Source organism: Bombus impatiens, unplaced genomic scaffold (assembly GCF_000188095.3).
Source record: "Bombus impatiens unplaced genomic scaffold, BIMP_2.2 scf_0418, whole genome shotgun sequence".
NCBI classification, from domain to species: domain Eukaryota; kingdom Metazoa; phylum Arthropoda; class Insecta; order Hymenoptera; family Apidae; genus Bombus; species Bombus impatiens.
In genome coordinates, this window is record NT_176837.1 from 2,246,204 (window position 1) to 2,270,815 (window position 24,612).

The window sequence follows — 24,612 nt, forward strand, 5'->3', positions numbered from 1 at the left end:
GTCGTGCGAGACGCAGGTGGCCCGCTCGCGTTATCGTTCGTTCGCAGTTCGTCGAACACGCTTTCAACCCTTCTCTCTTTCTCGACGCGCCGTGTGGAATCTGCTTTAGGCGGAAACACGCAAAATTGGGCCCAAGGAAGCCAAACGTCGTTAATAACTCGCGGTACATTTAATGCCGGTTCCGACGAGTAATGTTACGTGACGCAGGAGATGATGAAAAGGGTGCCGCGCGATTGCTAATTACCGACAGCTAAGAGAGAGAGAGAGAGAGAGAGATGATAGGGATTCAAGAATCGTCTGGTCGAATGTTGCTGCCGGGTTTGCACCAGATTATGAATGGCCCAATGAAAGAGTAAAGGGAACAAATGTATGGGGAATTTGAATTGGGACGGTATTTAATGGAGGAGTTGCGTCCAGAGTGGAGGAAATGGTGCAGTGTAACGTGATTAGATCGATGGGTTAAATATATGATGGACAGAAGAGGGTAATATAGCAATATGGTCTGTTTGTACGAGGGAAAGGATATAGGCTCACGGAAGTATTCATTGGGACATTTACAAACAGCATTTACAAATTTTACGAATATTACCTCTCTCATTCCTCTTAGAACCTAAATATTGCGATATTATTTTCATATACCGATAGTCACAAAATCATATGCAATATAAATTTATTCTTCTCGTTCCTCTGCAATGTGATTCTTATTTACTTAATGATCAGAAAATCGTAATTGAAATAACGCAAAACCTAGATAGGCTAATCTCCTCATCTGTTAATCATCCTTCACGTAGAAGAAATTATTCGAAATGAACGCACTTATATAAGGAAAGATAATAACGTTATATAAAGAAATCCAACAAAAGAATAAAATAAGAAAACACTGTTCGCCCTAACAAATTAAGCATTTATAAATACCGGAGAATTCATTTTCATGTCGGCCGTACCCCGCGAGCGGAAATATTCAAGAGGGCGAAATTAATCTCGTTATTCTGAAACAAACGAGATGCTCTCAGGCAAACGGGGGCGTCCATTTTTCCAAAGTAATTATACATTTCAGCCGCGAGATTATTACCAGGCAGAAACGGTGCCATGCATCAACCGACATTAGTCTCGAGTCACCGTCGACTTATTCGACGCCATTACCGTCATTGTACCCGTTTAGCCCGCGATTGATAGCGAAATGGAACCGCGGACGCGAACAATGCATCGCAATTTCGAACCGAGTTCTTCCACGTTCTCATCCTGCAACCAGATGAGAAGACGTGGAGAAGAGAGAGATGATAGAAAGAGTCGGGAAAGAGGGAAATCGATCCCCTCGATGCCGGATGTACCGTAAATCCTGACGTTACATCATTAATGCGGCTGGCTCGTTAATTAATTCGCCAACGTTGCGGCTCTCGCTACGTGGCAACGGAAGAGGGTGGTTAAAGAGCCTGGACGATTTGCTTGCCGTAGAAACACGCGTGTATTTACGTCGATACGATCTAATTACCAGAATGACACGTCCAGAGTTCCACATTGGATTTACCGAAAAATCATTCGACATGCGCTGCCACTCGCAATACGTGCATCAAGGGGAGTTCGAAAGCAGCACGATTCAATTTTCGATACGTCTCACCGATACTTTCCTGTCCACATCGATTCCATGACTCGAGACTAAGCGAGAGCTGGCAACTAACCATCAAGCGCTCTAGAATTCAATCGAGAGAATAAAATCCACCTCCAGGCATTCCAGCTTCGCGGCTTTCGTCGCTCCAGTTGCATTTTAGCGCGATTACGTAACGCGCGTGTTTTCTTTGAAAAAATGGCAAGTTGAAGTTATTTATGATTCGTATGAAATGCTATGGAATTTAACAGGATTTTTGACAAATATTTTATATACAGAAGACGTGTGTCTATTTTTAACGAAATTTCAGCATCTGATCCAACAAACCCCTGTTTATTCTCGTAATCGTGACTTAAACGTGAATTTCTATTATATAAATCATAGGTAGTGGAAAGAATCACTGAATTTCTGTTATTTTCAAATAAGTTGCTATAAATGGAAGACTACTATATCCTGTATGTTAATAACGATGTGTTTTCAACCCTTTCAAAAGAATAGGGCTGACTATCGGAAGCGATAACAATTATATTTAATAACGAGAGGATAAATATCAAAGGCAATTAAAAATTAAATTAACTTTGTTTCTCATAATTAAGCGATTCAAATATCTAACGATAATTCGTAACGTGAAGTCACGGAGTTATCGTAAGTCATAGGGTAGATCGTTGGGGAAATGCGCGAGAGAGATCAGAGATAGCACGCAAACCCGCGTTGTGTTATCCTAGAGATTAAGGAACAGCGTTCTTAGAAGATCAGACCACAAAGGGGGGAAAATGAGGGTACCTTCTTGCGAGGGAATTCTGAGAAATTAATCAAACAAATAATTTAAACATCCTTTATATTTAATATCGTATTTAATACTTGTGATAAATATTTAAACAATACTAAATTAACGTGATAAGATTATGCTGACAAAATATTCTTTGTTTCTACATGAAACTTAATAAAACAGTAATTTTAAAAATACATAAAGTCGAACATAGTGTAATATCACTTGTAATACTGTGTACATACACGTACCATTGCATAACGAAATAGATCGATTATGACAAATAAATGGAGACATTATTTCTGAAGCTCGCACGCACAGGACCAAAAAATGTTCACAAATCCGTAGGGATTACGGTGATATTTTCTATCCAGTCTGCTGTACAGGACCAATTTGGGATCGGTAAGTATGACGAATGGTCGCGGCCAACGTGAAGTTCGAGGCTACGAAATTACGGGGCTTTCATAAGGATTACGTGCAAACGAGTGGTATTTTTAAAGCTCCGGATAGAGAAAATGTTCGAAGCAGCTGCAGGTGACGCGTCACCGTCTCCCCCATGGAAAGATCTTTCTCGCTTTCGTCGCATTTCATTTCATTTTAAAACCATAAATATCATTCTCACCGTTTATTTACTTTTACACTGCAAAATTGTTGTTAGAAAATTAGGAATTAACGCCAAATCTCATGACATATTAAATTTATATTAATTATAAAAAAGAAATACGCGTGCCCAAGATATTAGGAATTGGTAGATGCTCTTAATTGTTTATCAACTTCACATTCGAATCCTATAATCCATATTTTGTTTACAATATACTTGCTAAATTTATACCGATCATTACATGTGTATCTTCTTTAATTCCTCCGTTTTTATTTCCAATTTCCTCATATTTAAACGATGATTCAACCGATAATTCCACGATTACATGTTCATGAAAAACACCGGTACAGTCACCATCCCGCAACAGGAAACTGAACAAACACTCACAGTAGCCAACCACGAATCCACTAAACCATAACCAATCAAATTATAATGCAAAATATATTTGCCTCTTCGACCATAAACCTACATTCGCTTAATTCTTCACCACGCATCGACAGAATCTACCAAATCGACCTGCATCCCCCGTTTCTCAAAATTAATCAACGTGTACGTTGATGCTAATGGACCCGCCAAACTCGTCCTCTTTTGACTCGTTAACTTCCATACACGCACGTCGCGGATACAGAGATCGCGTTATAACAACCAAGCGAGATGAGAAGAGAAGAGCGAGAGAACGGAGCGCATACGAGTCTCCCTGATGAAACGGAATCTCATCAAAATGGACGTGGATGCGTCGGGCATTGATTTCCACGTCCCCAGACTTCACTTGCTTCAGCCACGCTTGGCATCAAGCTTGTTACCGGGGCTTTTCCAGGATCGGCGCGTATCACGCTCGCATACGTGCATAATTAACGAGACGTGCCACGCGGCACGAACGAATTTTGACGTACAAATCCGCAGCGACACGGATCAGGCTAACGACGATACGCGCGTACCCTCCCAGCCCTGCAACTTTTCGAAACGCTACCGCAACATGAACTGCCTAACACGGGCACTGCGGCCAACCGCACTGCCATCGGTTTTCGACGGTTCCCTCTTTAACGGGAACCCTAGGTGACCAGCTCCTGGTCCTTCCTTCTGCGTGTATACGCGTTGTTTCCATTCGATTACGAGCCCCTCCGACGCTTATCTACCCGCAGAATCCACCTACTCGCGTGGTTTAATCTCCACGCAGACTGCATATGCTGCAATAATTCAGCTTTCATGGATGAATGTTGCGTTGAATACGGGCTGGATAGATGTTGGATAGAACTTAGATACGCATATGCATTTCTGTGTTATGTACCTGCCGGGCGTGTGACCTGAGTGATTTAGTTAGGAATAGTATGTAACTGAAGATCGAGATAATGTCGATGATAGGGTATATGGCTAATGAATGAAAGAAGACTTGCAAATGCATGTGAAGATTTGAGATGAATGATGCCACATGAAAATTTGGGCAGCTACGGATGTACGAAGGTCACAAATCACATTTCCAATCTTCCTGTATTTAGTTCAATGTAACTAATACTAAATCGAAACTGTCGTTCCATTCGATCGAAAGAATTAAGTTCTAGTGCGAATATTTTTCTTGGGATAATTGATACCAAAAATACGCTAGTTAAAGAGAAATTACTCGAAATTACAAGAAGTAACGTAAGAGGAACTGTAATGCTTATGAATAACAGTACTTATCGTTGATTATTTCATACGATATTCAGACAGTCTTTCAATCCTTGACGTTGATCATGTCCAAGCATAAAGGCGACCATATCATAAGACTCGTTGCCAATGAATTTTTCACTGAATTATTACGGGAGCTAGCGAACGAGGCTGCTCGCAGATTAAACCGTGCAAAGCCGATTTCGATGAAAGGCACCTTCCTCTTATGCTAGTACAGCAGCCTGTTTTCGTAAAGGGGCGCAGAATACCCTGTGCCGTGAGTTTTATGGCGGTGGATAGACGCTACCTCGAACGAGAGGGTACTAACCTTCACCGGATAATAATTGGAGTACGTAAATTACGCGTAAATCGTCGGATTCATAGAGATCGTAACGACGAAACGATGTTCTAATGAATATGGGAAATGGGTGGCTGAACTGTTTACACGGGACAGGTTACCATTGCTTCAAGCGACAGACAGATACGCGTGAAAGCGAAATTTTAATAATGGGGGAAGATTTTATGTGAGAACGAGTTCCGATTAGGCTTCGAAGTGTGATTTTCTTATGGAACTTTTAATGACTTTAATATTATTGTGATGTCTTATAAATTATAGGAATCTACTGTTATTTCTAATTATTTCTTAAACCTCTACCTTTGTGCTTTAAAATGTTAATTTTATGTAATTAAACAATAAATGACTAATGGTAAACATAGACGAAGAAGATTTACATATATGTTGCAGAAAGGATATAAAAAGAAAGTACTTGCAAAAATGAGGTACCTCGAAAGAAATATGATTTAATGCAGTTACTTTTATACCGGGATATGATTTATGACGATAGCAATGGTAATGCGCAAGAATGATAATACAAGAAGTGGAAGAAAAAAGTGCACGTGCACGTTCCACATACATATGTAAAGGCAATATTATTCTCGTTTAAGATGAAATATAAGATCCAAAAGATACAACGTACATAAAGCTACACCTTTACGAAGAAATCGAGTACACTTTACACACATGATATTTGTAAAAATCCTAAGAATAAAACATCATACACTAAGGAAGAATTCGAAATTCTTCTCTTAACTCTAAAAACGCCATAAGCATGAAATTCAAGTGAAATTAAAAGAAATTAATATTTAGATGAAATTTTAAATAAGAAGTTTAAGAGAAGCTGAAAGAAATTAATAACCTGGCCCGAAAATCAACCGATGAAAAATAGATTACCCCGTTTCCCCTATTTGGGAGAATAAAAATGTCTGCATAATACCACCAGCTCGCCCTCCTCTAACCACTGTCAAGCAAGATAAAATACACAACCGGCCAGCAAAATAAATCATTACGAGGGAGCTTGCGAAGCGCGATGACTTCGAACTTTACAAAGCAGCCTGGCCAGGATCCAACATTCATCTCGCTAAATTTATTTATCCGACAGGGCTATTTGTTACGCGTGGCGTGCCAATATCGGTTGCCTTGCAGGTTCATTAGTTCGAGATTCTCGACGAGTTCAGCCATCGACTTGGATGTTCGCGACGAAGAAACGACAGAATCTGATCACCAGAAAGTTCCAGTTGAAAATGTAAATAGCGCATTGTCGAGAGTTCCCCTCGCGACGAAGCTATTGTCCACGCTAGAAGGAAGTAACGTGGTAGTCGAACCTGTGGAAAAGTTTAATCGTTCTACCATGACGTGACGTCAGAGATAAGGAAAACTGAAAATGGTAGTCTCCGCAAACGCTCGCTGTTTGTTTCGTGCATACAGAATACGACAATTCAGTTGGATATGTATACATGTATAGGTATGTCGCTTTGTGTATCGTCGAATATTCAACTCTCATGATATTGCTTTTGCGTTTGACCTTTCTGTTTGAGAACGCTTTCTTCCCGTCTGTTGGCTCCGTGTTTATTGAAAAGTCATGTTATGAGAAGTATCCTAGTATGAGGCAAAAGGACAGTAAAAGGTATGTTTAAGTGTGTACGACTGTGTGTTTGAAGCTAGCCTTTGCAACATATTATTGTTTGCAAATGTAAATCTCTATGGGGGATTTGGTTTAAATATGTGGAAGCGAATGAAAAATGGAAAATAGAAAAAAATGTGTAGAAACAGCGATTGTATTAATAGGAAAATACTTTATTGGATATCAGAGGATAATGGATAAGGAGAGCTTAAGAAATAATAAACAAATTTTGTCTGTATATTTTTTCAGTTTACTTCAATTTTTATTTTATTTGTAAGGAATTAGAAAGGATAGGAGATAAGTGGATGAAAATACGAACTTCAGGTGCAATAAAGAAGAATTTAAGACAGAAGATAAGGAAGAAGTAACAGCGGAAACTTGATCGAAACAGAGTTACAAACAACATGTATAAAGGTATAGCAAAAAGGTCATGATCATTTAAAAGCTTTCAGAAGAAAATACGAAAAGAGAAGAAGACACGTATATAAGAGGCACGTTAAAAGAGATAGAGCAATGAAAAAAAGAAAATCAATTTACCTATCATTGGAACTCTTACTCGAATATTTTCCATTCGCAATCAAATCAGGGACTTCTCAACTTTCACGCTTTCAAACATTTTTCAACCTACATCGTGTTTCACCCAATCTCTTCACATAACTCCAATTTCCTATCAAACAAACTCTTTGCTTGTCCCGATTTCCAGAAAATTCTCGTCAAAATTTCAAATTCTTCAACGAACTCTCCGGAAATTAACTGCCCAAGATTAAGGCCCTCTCACATAATAATTTACCAAGTAATTACATCGGTTAATTGGCAAGTTCTGGGTTATAAACTTCGATTGCATAAAGCTTTGACAATTTTATAATTTTATATTGCATACAGCTGTAAAGGACTTGTGTAGAGGATGTTGAGATTTATTAGACGTTATTGCTCGTTGTTGAAACCGTCGAATATATTTAAAATAATCAAATAAATTATTATACAGACAATATTCGCTGAGACGCTCCTACAGTATATAAGTCGCAAAATAAGATCGCTGATAAATACTCAATAAATGCTCGATAGATACTCGTAGATACTGATCGATAAATGTTACATAACTGTACTCTTTTCGGTTGCGTCCGTTTATTTATACTGGTCGGGGGAGAGTTAGAAAATCCAAATTTGTCTTCGTTCGACGATTGCACGTAACGGCGACATTGTTTTGCCCGGTGTTTATTTATTATTACATTACGTATTTCCTAACGATATTGATACTCCGAGGCAAAACAACATGATTCAAATTGTCCTGTAGCTCACGTGCCGCTACACAGCTATCAGTTATTTTTAATAATTTGTAAAAATTGTACATTTTTGACCGGTTAGGTATAACAAAATGTAAGGAATTAAGTCTGCAAGAACGCCTAGATCTCCTTTTAGTCAACTGCTCCATCTAACTCGTTGGTATCGAAAAGTCAGGGTGTGAGGATCTAGTAGATACGTAGCGATCAAACTCTATCCCTGGATTCGCGTCCCTACGGGTATGTCCTGCGGGTTTGCGGCGCCGTGGCAAGGATAATCGCGTGCTGGGCGATAACGACGTTATCGAGCCGGCGATTCGAAAGCCGCGACACAGGGTCGACGGTAACAATTAAGCGGTCCGATCAACCGATCTTCGCGGATACTGGCTAGGGTTGCTCGGGTTCTCTAAGCGCGAGAACCGTCGCAAAACGGATCGTAACGGGTCCGCGAATATCCCGTAGACGGTACGGGTCAATGTCGGCTTCGTTTCGTACCTACGGACACTTAATTAATTCAGTTTGCGCCGGACTACCCGTTTGTAATGCGGGATAGGGGCGCCTAAGAACCCCGAGGCAGTAATTGATTCAAATGCTTCGAGGGTATTACGGTTGAGGAAGACGATGTGCCTGGATCTCAATATCGCCAGTTTGTCGACCGAAACCACCATCGTGTTAAGTGTGACTATCTTGTAACCTATGCGTTCTGTTTATGCGTTGGCGTGATTCAGATTCCATATGAATTATGAACGTTACGATGATTATACCAAAGTAATCAAACATATATACGAAAAGTATGATAAGTGGTGGTATCCTTTTCTCGCAGAGAGAAGTCATTTGAAAATTAAAAATAATGTCGATTAGTCTCACTTAAATAAAATTCTCTTTCTATTTGACGCTAGGATTAAACACGTTTCCCATAAATATTTCGAAAATTTCAATTGTCTCTTAGATTTGCCATAACTTAGCTTTTTTCTTTTTATAAAACTCTGTTTATTCTTCTAATACATGTAATATCATCTATTTTCTCCTAATTTGATCGTATCAAAAAATTAATCGATATGCTATTGCATTCCTGATCAATATCAATAAACCAGAATTCGGACCATAATAACTGGTTCGAAGGGAGGCACGAGATACCGTCGAGATAGGAAATTCGCATCAAAAGGGTCGTTACAAAGGGCTGAATCGTAACGCGCGTCCTGTAATACCGCATGATACATGAATTTAATTAAGCAATTATTCAGGACAGTCTGTCACATTAATCACCGTTTACATCTTCTTCTTCTCTCTGATTTGTCTCGTCCGTAATCTCTCCCAACGTTTCCCTTCGTCTTTCCACGATTTCATTGTACCGTAAAATTTCCACGACCACGCGAGGTATTCGTAAAAGTTCCGCACTTCAAACAACCCACCGACAACGCTCAGAGATGTTCATCCTAACAACGACTCTTTTCATCGTGGAATTCCTTTATACCCCGGCCAACGGGGTGGAAATGGTTTTGCAATCGTACGTAGTAGTTTCCATGTAGCTATTTTATTTATCTCGTTAGTAGCTGTGTGATGAAAGAAATGCTGCGTTAGAAAATACCTTCTTTTTTTTTTAATTTCAATTTAAAAGATTAAAAATAAAAAAGACTCATGGAATTTAATAAATTTAATTTTCTGCAAGTTATTTATTTCTTTATTTACTGAGAATGGAAAACTCTGTTAAAAACGAGAAGCTCATTCTGTATCTAATTTCCCAAGTACATTTTCCATCTTCTTATAACCTTATTCAATTGTGCTTCTCTAATTATTCGCAAAAGCGTAGAGATCTCTCACTTCTAAGTAATGCACGACATTCATCAAATTTCATCATTCTCACACTCACTGTTGTTTCAATTCTTACAATTGCCTTGTCTCCACAACAACGAGTTACTCTGTTGAGCGTCATCAACATCTTTGTTCTAGCTTCCGTGACGCTTTCGTGAGAAAACGTAAAGAGAGGGAAAGGAAGGAGAAGAGAAAGGAGGGGAGGGATGGAAAAGGGTGATTCCAAGGGAAAGGCCGTGCTCAGTCCGAGAGAACTAATTTCATAGTTTTAAGGGCCACTGGAATTGAGCCGGTTCGGGTCATCGCTAATTGGGTGCTGTACTGGCTAGATTGCGGTCACCTTGTTAGAAACCTCGACGACTTCGCTGTGAAAATATATCTTCCTAGCGGAGAACGAATCTTCTCTCGTTTCAGCACGTGTATCGCATTTCTGGCGTGTGTATATTTGAGAAGAGACGTTTGAGTACCACGACGTTTGATAAACCAACTCGCTATCAGGCAATGCTTGACTAGACCAAAGTTGATGTTCCAACGTGAACACATTGTTCCGTTTCGATTCACGAGAAGGCACAATAGTACACTGACTACATTTATAGTTATATTCCTTTCTTTCTGTAGCTAAGATAGCTACGTAATTTGTAATAAAATGTAAATAAATGAAAACTGTAATAAAAGTATACAAAGCTAGAGAAAGCACTGATAGAAATTTAGATTCAATATTTCCAACTTGAAAATTTAAAATCCCAAAAATGTTAAGTTTGAAATTCGAAATCTAAAGTTTGATGTTATCAAAAATCATCTTAGAATCGAACTGCCTTCAAATATAAAATTAGCTGGAATTTCACAGTACACAACATTCGTATAATACGATACCCGATAACAGTAGCCAATTTCATTTAGATTCTGCCAAAGAAACGTATTATATACATGTACAAATACCGATAAACTCGCCGCGCCCATAAAGCTCTCATTTTACGAGCGCAGTCGCTCGTTTAGCAAACATTTCGGTTTCCCTTAATTTAAGACCGTTCGACGAATGAAAACAAATTGGCGAGAATAGGAAAACGTTTTCAGTTGATTGCTGGAAATATCCGGGAAGCCACGAAAGGGATTCCTGTGAGGTACAAAGAGCATGCGGCTAAGGGAATAACCAGGGGACTTCTGAAAACGGTGATCACGTTTTTTTAATTAAACCGAAAGTTAGACCCCCGTAGAGAGGAATCCCCCCGGACAATCGAGACGGCCGGTTTAATCACGACGTAATAATGACGGCAAATAAATTAAACTGGACCGTAACGCTGTCCGCTCGAACAGCCCCTCGAAGAAAGATCGCGTGCCGGAAACAAAAGACAGAACGATTCAATAAACTTCGACGACACGGGCATTCCATGAACGCTGAGATTAAGTTTACCAGTATCTGAAGATTTGACGAGCATTCCAGTGAGAATCTCAAGTAATTGTTTATTCAGAAATTTGGCAGTTTCGCGATTTAATTCTCGAAATATTGTTTTCACGACTTTAATCATTTATTTTTAAATAACTGATTTCATTTATAATTTTTAAAATCGCTGGAAAAATAGAAATTTTTGTGATTCAATCATTGAACCGTGGATTCAATGACTCAGAGATTGTACAAGACGATTAATGTTATAACCAAATATCAACAATCATTTTAACTGCCTATGCACGATATGAAAGTATTCAACATTAATAATTAAAAATAATTAATGGTTAAAAATATTTTTAACAATTACACGAGTCAAATGGTAAAAGCGTGGGAATATCGTTAAATGAATTAATCCCTTCACTATCATTGTCAGAAATACCACAATAGTATCGACTATTAATCTTGGCCACATTTATATCTGCTTATGGTCTTCTGCCGAGTTAGATAAACACTTATCGAGACCGGATTGCCGATAACCCAACGTTCATAGTGGATGGTTGGGGTTTATCGCGTACCCCTCATAAATCCGCATTATCGTTGGTAAACGGACGCAGTTATGACTTTCGTAGAAACTGTAAACAGTTACTCGAGCGGAAATAAATGTGGTTTCTGCATTTCTCTGTATACAATGAGACTGAAGATCTTGCAGAATCATCTCACAAACAGAGATTAAAGACTTAACTTAACGAGTTTGAATGCTTGAATTATGAATATCGATTTCTTGCGAAAGTTATTGCTTTTATCCAACTAATCTGTCACTGGAATTACGATAACTGACCTTCCAATTTATCTGATAAAATTCCACGCTTGAATGAAATTTAACTGTCTTGTCAAGTTGTGTCGAAGTGGAAGTCATTAATCTATAATTATAACGAGACTTTTTTACTGTACAAAACATATGTTTACCGTAAGTATGATCGAAATTTCCAATAATTATTATCATCGACAAAAATAATAATTCTTTTACAATTTATTTGTTGGACCCAAATGATCTTTCCATAATAACGTTACCAGATAAAATAGGAATTATTCAATGATAATGCACACAGCCCGCTCCAGAGTCATAAAGTTTCAAATACATAGTACTATCAGCAGAAATAAATAATAATTTGTTTCCAATTTATATTTTCGATTAAAATGTATTTTTATAAAGCATCACTAAACAAAATATTAATATATTCGATCATATTCCATATATCCCATCACATCATCATCCTATGCAAACAACAAACGTACCACGCTCAGAATCGTCCATCATCTCCATTTATACTTCCTGTACCTATACGCACACACACTCGCCGTTTCAATTGCATTCGCCGATTCCCCAACGCCCAGTTTCCAGCAGTGAATTAAATTCCATCATTGCAAACAGCTCGATTTCGCGCCGCAATTCTCAAGAAGTCGCGCGGCCGAAACAGAGAGAAGACAAATCTGCTTTGCAGAGACACGTGTACATAAATAGGAGGGTCGGTAAACGGTTCGGTCACGGGTATTTAAGCACGAGCACGCGTTTACAGACTGCACGCCGATATATGTTTGTATGCGTTCGACGTCGACAAACCCCCCATGAGCAATACGTTGTAGATAACGAACTGAAATCCCGTCAGAATCCACGTTTACGGTTTCAATATACTCGAAACAGTTCGCGTGGAGACACAGCAGCGTGTGAATCCCTTCGAGCCGAATTGAAAATGTTCCACGCCCGTGATATACTTCCGATGCTGATTTGCACGATGTGTTTGATATCCTATTGTGCGTCCTGCTCCCCGGATATTGGACAGCCGCTGGACTTGAGTCGGGTAGTGCTATGTTTACATCGATTCGATGATGATTTAAGTAGAAAATAATATGGTGATGAGACGTTGAAGTGAACAGTGTGATACAGAAGCCAGAGTGTTTTAGAATTGATATATCGTATAACTAAAAAAGAAGGTACAATGTGGAAAAATAGGTTGGAAGTGTGGAAGAAAATGTTTTTGTGCGAAGCTTTATTTTCAGACAAATTGATGTTAAAAATTCGTTGTGTTGATTGTACTTTTTTACAATTAGAGTCATTTTTGTTGCATTTATCTAATTTTACTAATGATAAGATAGAATTTACATCTACTTCGTTATTCATTCTTTAATATGTAATGTTAAAAGTTTAATGTTATCATCTGAAATAATAATGCAGACACCTACTAACATGTAAAAGTATACGTGTTTGTCGATTTTCAATATCGATTTATTTGAAAATAAAGCTTATATCTGAAACTTGTATCTCATTGCTGTATATGAAAAAATATCACCCTCCATTTTCAACTTACTTTTCCATGTAGGTTTACCTTCGTTCATGTTCTATCACTAATTTAAGGATACCTTGTACAAAGAAATTATAAAATTGATAAAGCATTAACAATTCTTTGATGCTAATTACTGCAAGACAAAAAATTCACGTTTTATTCCTTTTATTGTTACAATTGAAAACAAAAATCGCAAGCAGATTTGTAGTTTGCATAAATAAAACAATATCTAATATTGCAATCATACGAGATTTATCAAGATTTTATATTTTATTCTCATTAAGATCTGGCTATTATTTTCGCTATACGTTCACAGGCTCTAGAAATCTCCATTTAACGCAAGTAAAGGAAACCTGTACCAACAAATCACAAACTGCTAATTATTAAACATCTACGCGGTAAATATCAAAACCATAAACTTAGTTTTTGCAATATCGATCGTATTGTATGATTACACGATCCTTCGATTATTTTAAGTAACATGTTTGCGAACGTACATATAAACGAAACAGACTCGTGTTCGCATAATCGTATGCATAAGACCCGTTCATTTGAAACTTGACAAATGATACCGAGTTACGTTTCGTATGATAACCATGAACATCACACATCTATGTCGACACCCGTAAATTCGGAAACGTTAGTTCAACGGATCGTGAGCTTGCACTCACTGCAGCCGATATTTGTCAATATTGGATCATTACGCATAATCGTACGCATTAATTTTCAGATTATGCATGCATATTGCATACGCATGAATCTAATTCGAATTAACGCTCACTGTCGCGTGGCAAATGGATCCAAAATAAAATAAAACGTTTCTGTAAAAAAAATAGAAACACAGCCAAACGATAATTGTTGATAAACGAATTGTCAAGAAATTATAAGCTGAGAGAGAAAAAATGTGGAATTTTTATGCTAGTTTGCAGGAGAATGGTATTTCGCTGCTGACACGCCGGTAAATGTAAGCCTAAGTAGATGCGGACGGTTCCTAGTCAGGCAGAGGTCGCCCAACGCGTTTACGGTGAAATTCACTGCGCTCAGTTACAAGAACGATATTCCTACCGTTTTTAACATCGATGGAAATGTCAATGGGAATGATATCGTTGCAACCTGGCAGCTTTAGGAATCGAAAAAGAGATTAGGTAAATATTTTATTTAGTACTAGAATTACTCAGTATAAAATTTGTACGAATAGAATGGAAATGAAAAAATATTTGATGAAAGAAAAAAACAAAATCCTTCCAATCCTCAAAATACACCATTATGATTTTATAAAATTTCAATGAAAAATTATAAAATATTCGTAAAATTTCTATAACTTTTCATGCTAATCAGTCGTGACAATTTTAATGTTAAGCATTATCCGATGAAAGATAAAATAATCGATCTTGAATTCTCCAACTTTTTATAATTCTAATGATAAGCTTCTTCTTTGATGAAAAGCAAATAAATTGATTCTAAATTTTCCGACTTTAAAATGTTAAAGAACCCTGAAGTTTAAAATAACCGTACCTTGATCTTTCGCGAGCTTACTCAAAGTGTTCTATACTCGAGCAAACGAGTGGGATAAACTTTAAAGAAAATATTTTCCATAAAGACAGCCTAGACCTCTGCGAACCTTGACACGTGAATCGATAAAACTAATATTTTCAATGGCGTGTTATCGGAATGTCGTCACTAAACGAGTTGGTAGGTGTTCGATCTGTTAATAGCTTCATACCCCATAACACTAACCTGTTTGATCCTTTATATTCTTTTTTTTTTCGTTTTTGTCTCGGAGAATAAAGCAAATAACTTTCTGTTTATGGTTCGATAATCAGGCTGGCGTTAAATTTGTTAAAAATTTTCAAAATTTTCTATTCCCAGGGCTTTTTCGTCACGTAATAGCCTTCGTATCGTACGATACGGTTCTTGGGATGCTGGTCTGTTACGAGTCGACGCATCACCAGGGATACAAGTTTGTCATGATTTGGTCCCGGGAGAGAAGCCTGCCTTTGCCGATCTTGAAGGAGCTCAGGTCCAAAATGGGAGCATACATTAATCAAGGCGGAATTCGGGTGGTAGATCACGGAGACTGTTAAACAAACCGTAAATTTGCACGCAACACTGCGTCTCAACATACTTAGTGCGTTGATAATTTAATTTTCTTACTAATCGACTGATATTTCGTGGAAGAGATTGAACTTTTCTCGCGTTGATAGCATTAAGAAGTCAATTGTAATGACATCCAAGGTCAACCAAAATTAACAAAAGACATTCGATCGTGCGTAAACCAATAGTGCAAATAATAGAATAATTCTGTATAATTTTTATGTACGAGATACTTGTTTATAAGAATCAAAACATATAGAATAGCAACTAATACAAATAAGAATAATAATTTTAGATTTGTAATTGTGCGATATAAATTTACAGACAGCACTCCCGGAGAATGAATGATTCAAGAAGGGTGACGCAGAATTTACTCGTTGAGCTCATGAAATATTCGGGTAACAACCAACTGAGCCAAGAGCATCAACACCTGCGGTCGGAATGGTATCTTGAAATACTTGGCTATACCATTGCGGCTGGAGTTTCAGCCATGACGCGAATCACCAATAAAACTGTCATAAACGATGTATTCCGTGGGGAAATAAGATACTGCGTTGAATATTTCGTAATCGAATAACGATATAGCGCACGTCATATAAATTCTAGAATATAAACAGATTAAATAAAAAAAAATTTTTAATTAGAGGAAAATAATATTCCGAATTTTTTATTATTAACAAATTCATGTAGAATTTTAGAGGTGATGTTTAAAAATTATACTGTATTTCCCTACTATGTACAAACTGTAATCTATGACTTTCTTATTCGAACAGTAACATCATTAGTGTTCAATAACAATATATAAATCGACGGTAAATAATCTTCTGTTGGAAGAAATTATTATTTAAATTATTCATATTAACCTCATTTATGTTTACATTTTCTCATATTTCTTATACATTCTGTAACGAATCACTCGTTTCCCCTGCTGTTTTAAACAAATATTTTAAGGGTGTTCCTTCAATTTACAAACATTCCATAAAAAGAAAAAACCTATTAATCATCAAAAATTCACTCTAAAATAGTTAACAAAGTTTGTCGAACCCGTAAACGGAAGGAATAGACAAATAACATCGTGCAATTTACACGAACGATAGATTTACGCATTTGCACGGTAACTTTGAAATATACCGCCGTGTTACGTGCATTTTGGTCAGTCCGTTAATTGAACATGATTAGAACTATCGCTGGAACTACCGTTCGCTGTAGCTACGAAAATGGGCACGGAAACACGGTGTAAAATATCGAGTGCTTGGAATGCGCTAGTAAACTCGAAGATCGAGTATTTCGCTATGTTTAATGCTACAGCCCGCGAACAGCTCGAATTGTTCAACTATTTTCCAACTTTCCCTCTCTACCTCAGTCCCTGTTCACTTCTATTCCGCTTCTCTCTGTCCTTCTTTGATGCCATTTCAAAGCGACCTGCAGATTTTCAGCACAAAACCCGGCTATAAATCCCGCGTATCACAATGACCGTGTCTGTAATAAATATTGCAGGCCAAACACCTAATGGGGAACGCCATTTCGGCGCGGACTTCGATGATATTGTTTATGGAGACTACGTACGGGAACGCGATATAATGGAAATTCCGGCGTCCGGCCGAGTATTTATGGGACACCGTCATGTGCTACCCATTGCCGTATAACGAGTCCCTACTGCTTTCTCATGGTATATAGGCCACGTGACCATCCCACAGGGACAACTACTGCACGCTCTTCTCTCTTCCCTTTCTGCTTTCTCTTTCTTCCTCTCTTGCTTTATACCGTTTTTTCCTGCCTTTTGATGTCACCCTTGGTTTCGTAAAATGATTATGAATGAGTGTGGCTTCGTCTGTTTGATGCGTGTTTCTGATAAACTAGCTTTGCATTTGCGTATTAGTATTTAGATTTAGATATTCTAAACACGTTCTGTATATTATAGACATGTGTAGCGTAATGAAGGGTTTTTAAAGTAAAGTCGAGTATAATATTCGAGGTAGATCCTACTTGATGAGTTATTGCTAGTTTCATTACTGTAGCTAAGCGGTGAACGTTTGTGCAAATAAGTAGAGACTTGTTTCATTCTTTAAATATTACATTGAATATTTTTCATATTCTTGCGGAATATACGTATTCTGCGTACCCTTTCATATTTAAATTTCTCAAAAATATACAAATATCTTCTCCAGAGAATAGTAATATCTATGTATAAGGTTTCTTTTACATTCAGGCAATATTTTGCTATTGCAACTTCCAAGAATTATTTGACGACTGATTCCTTTGGAGATTTATTTGGAGATTCGTGTAATTGTAAAACCAATTCAGAAAACCACACGGTATCGGAATACGAACAAACATATTCGGAAACAAAGTTCAACCAGTTTCAACTTTAATGGTCACCATATTAAACTCAACACGTTTCCTTAGACAAAACAACAGTTTCTTGCCCCGTTTACAATTAAGTCGATTCTGAAGCTTGTATGTAAATTATTCGATGTGACGTCATTGAATCATGTACTATACTATTAATGGTATGTTACCCCATATGGTGTAGATAACCGCATTTATATACGCTATAGAGATATATGTATATATAGGCCACGTGACCGCACCACAGGGACACCCATTAAACCGACCCCACGGATCATGATGTCCCATGAACATCACTTGAGGGATTCCAGATTGTCTCGTTCACAAAAGAGACACAGGTGACGGCGATCAGGGTTTTTAAGGGGCGTTACTGTCCTTTAACTGTTTGGATATATTGTTAAATTATTCACCATTTCGATTAATTTTATCAATTAATTTTACACGAATCTCCAAATTAATCTCCAAAGGAATCAGTCGTCAAGTAATTCTTGGAAGTCGTAATAGCAAAATATTGCCTGAATTTAAAAGAAATCTTATACATGGATATTACTATTTGCTGGAAAAAATAGAAGATTGTATTGTTTTTGAGAAAAAGCATCGTTTAAATAAATTAGCAGACGTATCGTTTTTAATTTAAAACAACATCATTATTTTCGGAGAAAAATGCTTTTATAAAAACACAAAAGAAAGAAAATTATTCTTTTATAATTCTCCTAATTTTAATTACAAAACTTGATAACACGGAGTGTGTTATAATTTTATTGAAGCTTCACACGTTCACTTCCATATTTAACAGTGAAACAAACGACAAAGGATGACTAAACGTGTCGAGGTCAGGTCGAAACACGCCAAAAACATTTTCCACTTGGTCGCAATGTTATTCCCAAGAGTCATAAACAGCGCAAAAGCTTTTTCGCGCACTTAAAAGAACTTCATTCACTTTACTACCACTGTACAACATGACCGAGTACCTCGATTTAATAATAATATTTATCACTTCAGTTATTACTACAGAGAATACAAATTTAGCTTTTGTAATCTGTTCTTTGTTTTCTTCAATTAACTAGTTAGCGTTTATTAGTTTTCATGAGAACTTATTAATTCGTATCAGTCCTGGCCTTAAAAATCATTGATAAAACTATGGTGATTCTAAGCAGATCTAGTATCGTCAAAAATAAACAAGATAATATAAACATTTCTCATTTTGAAGCGTTCGGAAATCTGACAATCTTTTGCTTGAAATATTTTTTGAAGAGAAAAACAGAGAATAAAATTTGTCCATTTGGTTCAGACTTCGTTTGAGAAAAAATCAAACGTAAAAATTCTTCGAGCACAATGCGCTTGTTAACTAACTTCCAAGTGAACTGTGACAATCAACGGGTTATCGACTGCAATTTCAAACTTGATATTTTCCAAACCGAAGTGTGAAATAAAGAAACGTCTAGAATACTTTTTAATTGATTCTACTACTCTCTGAGATATCTTTCTGAGCCATAGAACATTACAGAAAATTAATAAACGTATCTCAACGATACAAGTTAAATATCCACATTACAAATTTCCACCGATGTCATGTAAAATTGCTTTCACAAGATACACGATACGTACGGAACGATACAAAGGCATTTAATTATAAATCGCTTCTCGAATGTCAAAGGTAGCCTACCTGAACGTGCCACAAATACTTGCGCTCCGTACACGAGATAAATTGGACTTCCTGTGAGGATATTGGGATATCGGATAATTAAATTTTACACGTTGTAACATAAAGCATGCCCGTGTCGATTCCCTACGGATGCATCGAGTATTACGTAAAAGATATCGGTGTTCTTTTCAATGTAATTTTAATTACAGTTACATTACATTATCGTTCTTTCATCGACGACGTTCGGCGTCTATCCTGAATCGAGAACCCGTAGATTAAACGAATGAAAAGAATGTCTGGGCAGAGAAGGAGGTTACATTAATTTGCAAGAGAGCACCGAATTTTCTCGAGCATTCTTTCTTTCAAAGACAGCCACCCTCTTTAGCGTACGCCGATAATCTTGTCAAAGAAAGGAGACTCTCGAATACAACAGATTTATATCGTATACATGCTTCGTCTTATATGTGATACATAAGGTTATATGTACCATTTACCAGCCCTTCGAAGGGCTCCATGAGTCGGCGATGCTCGAATCTTGGAAGGCTTTCGCGGATTAGCGACCAATTGCCGTTTTCTCCTCTTATTTCCGAGAAAGGTCCAGATTAATTCTCCCCAAGCTTGCTTTGGAATTGGCGTAGATGATATTAAGTTATTTTTACTTTTCGTGTCTGGTTAAATAAAGATAGTGCGACGTACTGAAATCTTCTTTTATAGTGATAGTAATATAATTGAGAAATTAGTATGATATTCACTAGAGATTAGTGGTTATGGCATTCAGTAGTCAGAAATATTAGTAGAATATTCAGTTGTTGATGCTGAAGTGTTGTTTCGAATTCGAGCAAGAAACCGCAATTTCCAACATTTAATTTGCTATTTTATTTCCTTCTTGTTGCAATTAAAATATACATGTCTCGTATAGAAGCCAACACTAGTTACATTTTCGATTTATTTTTGCGTACAGAATGCTGGATCGTATCACCTATTTTGTAACACTCTGCATATGTATATGAACATGCTCCTCTATATCTTAGAGTCACAGACATCACAGAATGTCAGTAAATTCATTTTAACACATTGCGGAAGACACAAATTCACGCCTTACATACTTCGTGCGGTATCTTATAAAAATGTTAACTACTGTTAAATAAAGCAGTAAAAAAAGCAATGGATGCTATAAACAAAATGTTATGAATTTGATTTTACATCGCATACTTAAAAACCGATATCAATATATTAGATATAATATTGATCGCTCGGAAAGTTCGTTCCGATTTTTAAGGAATTTAATAAAATAATAAATTTCGCTTAGTACCTCTGCTTCGGGGAAATTGTCTTCAAGCATATCACGCTAAAAAACGTTACTAAAAGTATTTACTTTAAATGTGTTTATTGATTTTTAACAACATATTACACTCGTTAAATGCTGCTCGGAAAGTTCCTTCCGATTTTTAACTCTTTGGTCGACATAAAAAATCATATTGAAAAGTTCTTCGCCGAAAAACCTGAGATATTCTGCAACGATGGAATATTCAAACTGCGTGGAAGACGGTGAAGGATTGTAGAACAAAATGGCACCTATATAATTCGATAAATGTATATCGAATCGAAATGTAAATCGGATCGAACTTTCCGAGCGATCTTTTGAATCTTTTCAATCACTTAAAAAATACACGGGAATTCAGGTTTGTCGGAGCATACTATCCGCAATGTATTAACCGTATTTTCACATTAAAGATTTTCCTAATATGAGCTAACCAATTCCATCAAATTTAATTGAATCCTAAATCATACGCTTTCGTACTAAAATTAAAATATTGTTGGAAAATGGAGTCAATCAATTTGTATTCTAAGCGAATATATTATTAATGGCATTAACCATAATACCTTAAATTAAATATTAAATAAAAACTAACAAACTCGTGCACTTGGATAATATCTTCTATAGGTCCAATTACTGTGTTCGCTCAATAAGATTCTACACGATGTTCAAGAACGATAGGGCCAATTTAGCTGGATTTTTTCGCTAAGTCTCTAAGCTTGTATGCCGAACATCATTAACGTCGTGATTTTAGGATTCTATTTTCACGATCGAAGGGTGATATAGAAGCGTGTACAGCGAAGATAAGGGTGTGCCCACCAATGACGAAATATCGTTTACTGCAGTTCTCTCCATCCCGTCCCTTGCCCGACTTCCCATGGGATTACAGTCCCCTAAGCTACATTTACATATACAGCCAGAGTGCTACTCCAACTACCAGTCGGTAAAAGGAAAGAATTCAATAAAAGACGGGCGCCGGCCAGTTGTTTCAAGCTTCTAAGCTCAACTATCTAAGATCATGGAACTTGAACCAAGATCGTAGGAGAAACTTGAAAAGTGTCTCTGAATCGTAAGTTTCAATGAATAATAGACATTTACTTAATTATTCAGTTATTTATACGTTAGTGCTTATTAGATTAATACCATTAAATTAATTATTATTTGATTAGTAAAGTTGTAAAAAATACGAAAATAATGACTTGAAAAATATATTTTTAGCAGAAAATTTGTTGGAAATTTGGGAACTTTATCTGTACGCGTGTACAGATTAAATTTTAATCACTAGTTACGTTAGACATAATACAATTTAAATTCACAGTACCGTATTCGATGGCTTGGCCGGGTCTCTCTCCTACCACACTGTGAAAAGGTTAAGCGTGTTTTTTTATTTTTGTTATACTTCCTCGTCTAATTACTGTAAACTTAAATTAAGTCATATAGAATTCAATGTAAAGTTCAGTCACTCTTTGTTAATCTACAAACATTCATTTCTAATCCTATACAATCACAAAAATTATTATCTAAAGAAGATTATGAATGTCTGTCATAACTGCCATGTTAGTAGAAACACGAGCGACTAACAGGAAGAAACGTTCGTTGCGTTAGATCGAAGGCCGTTCATTTCACTAGCGACAGTTTTCTGATTAAAATTTCGTTCCCCTTCTCATTTTTCTCAAATAATGTACGGTTATCGACTGGTGGCCAGGCAGACGAACGAAGCGACACCAAAAGAAAACAATAAAAATCCATCGAGCGGGGCTCACAGATGATACGTCGATACCTCGAAACCGTATTAGGTTCTGTCAGAGACCAATTTTAGTTCGTCAGGATGGCCGGTTGATTTTAATTTGACTGTCAAAGCTTCACAGCTCGAACATCTTCCCTTCCGCTTGACAAACGAGAAAATGGAACAACTGTCTTATTGTAAGTGGGACGAAGAAATTGTAAAACTTGTTCGTTATGAAGCACACGAAATTTCAACGTGTGTAAACTTTAGTCGTGAATGTAGCACACGAAAACAATGGAAGAGTAACATTTATGTCACTTGACCTTATTCTTTTATCACAGCTGTGATTAGAATTTTACAAAACGATGTGGAAGAAAATGGTGCATTAAAAGCAATCACGAAATATAATCGATATATAAATGAATTATCAGTAAAGTTATACGATTAGATGAGAAGTAGTATTTTGCAAATTTGTATTTTTTGGAATATATACATAAGGCGTTGTTTTATATTCTAAATACTATAAAGAGTATTACACCTGTGGGTGTTGTATATTTTTCTTTTTTTCGCGCGTGTGTGTGTGTATAAAATTGTACCAAAAATCATTGAAATATCGTAAATAACGTAAATGAAACGAAAATTCAATCCTGAGGCTATCTATAGTATCAAAACATCGTATACACAGGCAAGCTTAAAAGCATCGAATCTTCGTTCAAGTTAAAAGCCATCGAAGGAATAATTTAAGCGAGTGAGGGATTATTCTTGGAAGGTACATCGTTGCTCTCCCAAATCTGTAGGATCATAACAAATGGCTGGAAGCACCCTAATGGAAATAAAGAAGAAGAAGGTGTCGGTGTCGGTGCCCAAGCAACGATTCGTGGTGAAAAAAAGAGGAGAAAACAAGCAGGTACAAAAAGAAAGATCGAGAAACAGTGAATACAAGATAAAGAAGGAAAACGAAATAACAAATGAGAAAATAGGAAAAATAAAACTGAACCCGAAGAGGGAAAAAGGCGGAATAAGTAAACGAGGGATAGTGCGAAGAAAAATAGCGTTAAGGGGGTGCCAATGCGTATACTACAGTACTGCTACCGAAAACTTGCCCTAAATAAATATCCCTTACTTTTTTCCCTGATACATCTTATCTGTGACAAATGGCAGGTTTAGAGTGCACGTTAGAAGTTAATGGGAAACAATTTTGGTTCGCGTGTCGACGAATTACCGATTGCATTATATCGAAGATCATATGAGGAAAATATAGTGAGTTATATTTTTCATGTTTCACAGATGAATAGTTCTAAAATTGAATATGTCGTCAATCAATTTTATATTATCAATTTTTCTCTTTTTCGTTTGACTTTAATATTAGATATATGTGTATCTTTAACTTGCTTTACGAATATTCACGTGTTCCAAAACTCCTATAATCATGAAAGTGAAAGAAATCGTGTAACTCAATTCCACAGAAGATTCGAATAAATCAGTTAAATTAGACGAAAACGCCATATAGTTATATAGAATCACGTACAACAGTTCTGTAAACTGTATAGGAACACAATTAACAATCTGGTCACATTAAAATCGACCTTCGATTCTCCACGTATCTACGGTACATCCACTTTCACTTAGATACGTTTTGTCACATTCAACAACCTGCCTACCAATCGTACGCCTACACCAGATAATCTTGACGTCTCGCGAACGCTTTCTAAACTACAACATATATACTGCAGCGACATATTTATGCACAATCCAGTGAAACAACTCCGAGCCACCGTATCACTCGAATAATCCACCAGCAGCTTATCGGCTCAACGTTAGCCTCCGCGTGTTTTAAAGCACCGAACGTTACCTGCCACCATCGTGTGTCTGTAGAAACGCAGACGTGAGTAAAGCGTTCGCTTAAGCTTAACTTATCAGTCGCGGCACGCAAGCATTCGTGACCGTGCCTCATGCAAATTCGTCCGTGTACAGCGACGCCCATCGGCAAAGAAAAAAAGAAGGGAAAAAGAAAAGAAAGACGAAAAATGGCCTATCGTTCGGATAAAGCTACCCTCGGAATCGAAACTTGCTCTTTT

At 37.0% G+C, this 24,612-nt stretch overlaps 1 protein-coding gene, 1 long non-coding RNA gene and 1 pseudogene across 3 annotated transcripts in view; 2 read left to right on the forward strand and 1 right to left on the reverse strand.

Moving 5' to 3' along the window:
* Window positions 1–24,612, reverse strand: part of LOC100748169 — a 247,496-nt gene that overhangs the window by 74,684 nt on the left and 148,200 nt on the right. The window lies entirely within an intron of this gene.
* LOC117151765 lies at window positions 6,089–10,350 on the forward strand. Of its 2 annotated transcripts, XR_004461877.1 has the most exons (3): window positions 6,089–6,584; window positions 6,860–6,995; window positions 9,812–10,350. It is a non-coding gene; the product is annotated as an uncharacterized LOC117151765 (long non-coding RNA). The 2 variants fall into 2 exon arrangements; XR_004461876.1 differs by having other exon boundaries at window positions 6,089–6,995.
* LOC100748530 lies at window positions 12,396–16,110 on the forward strand (annotated as a pseudogene).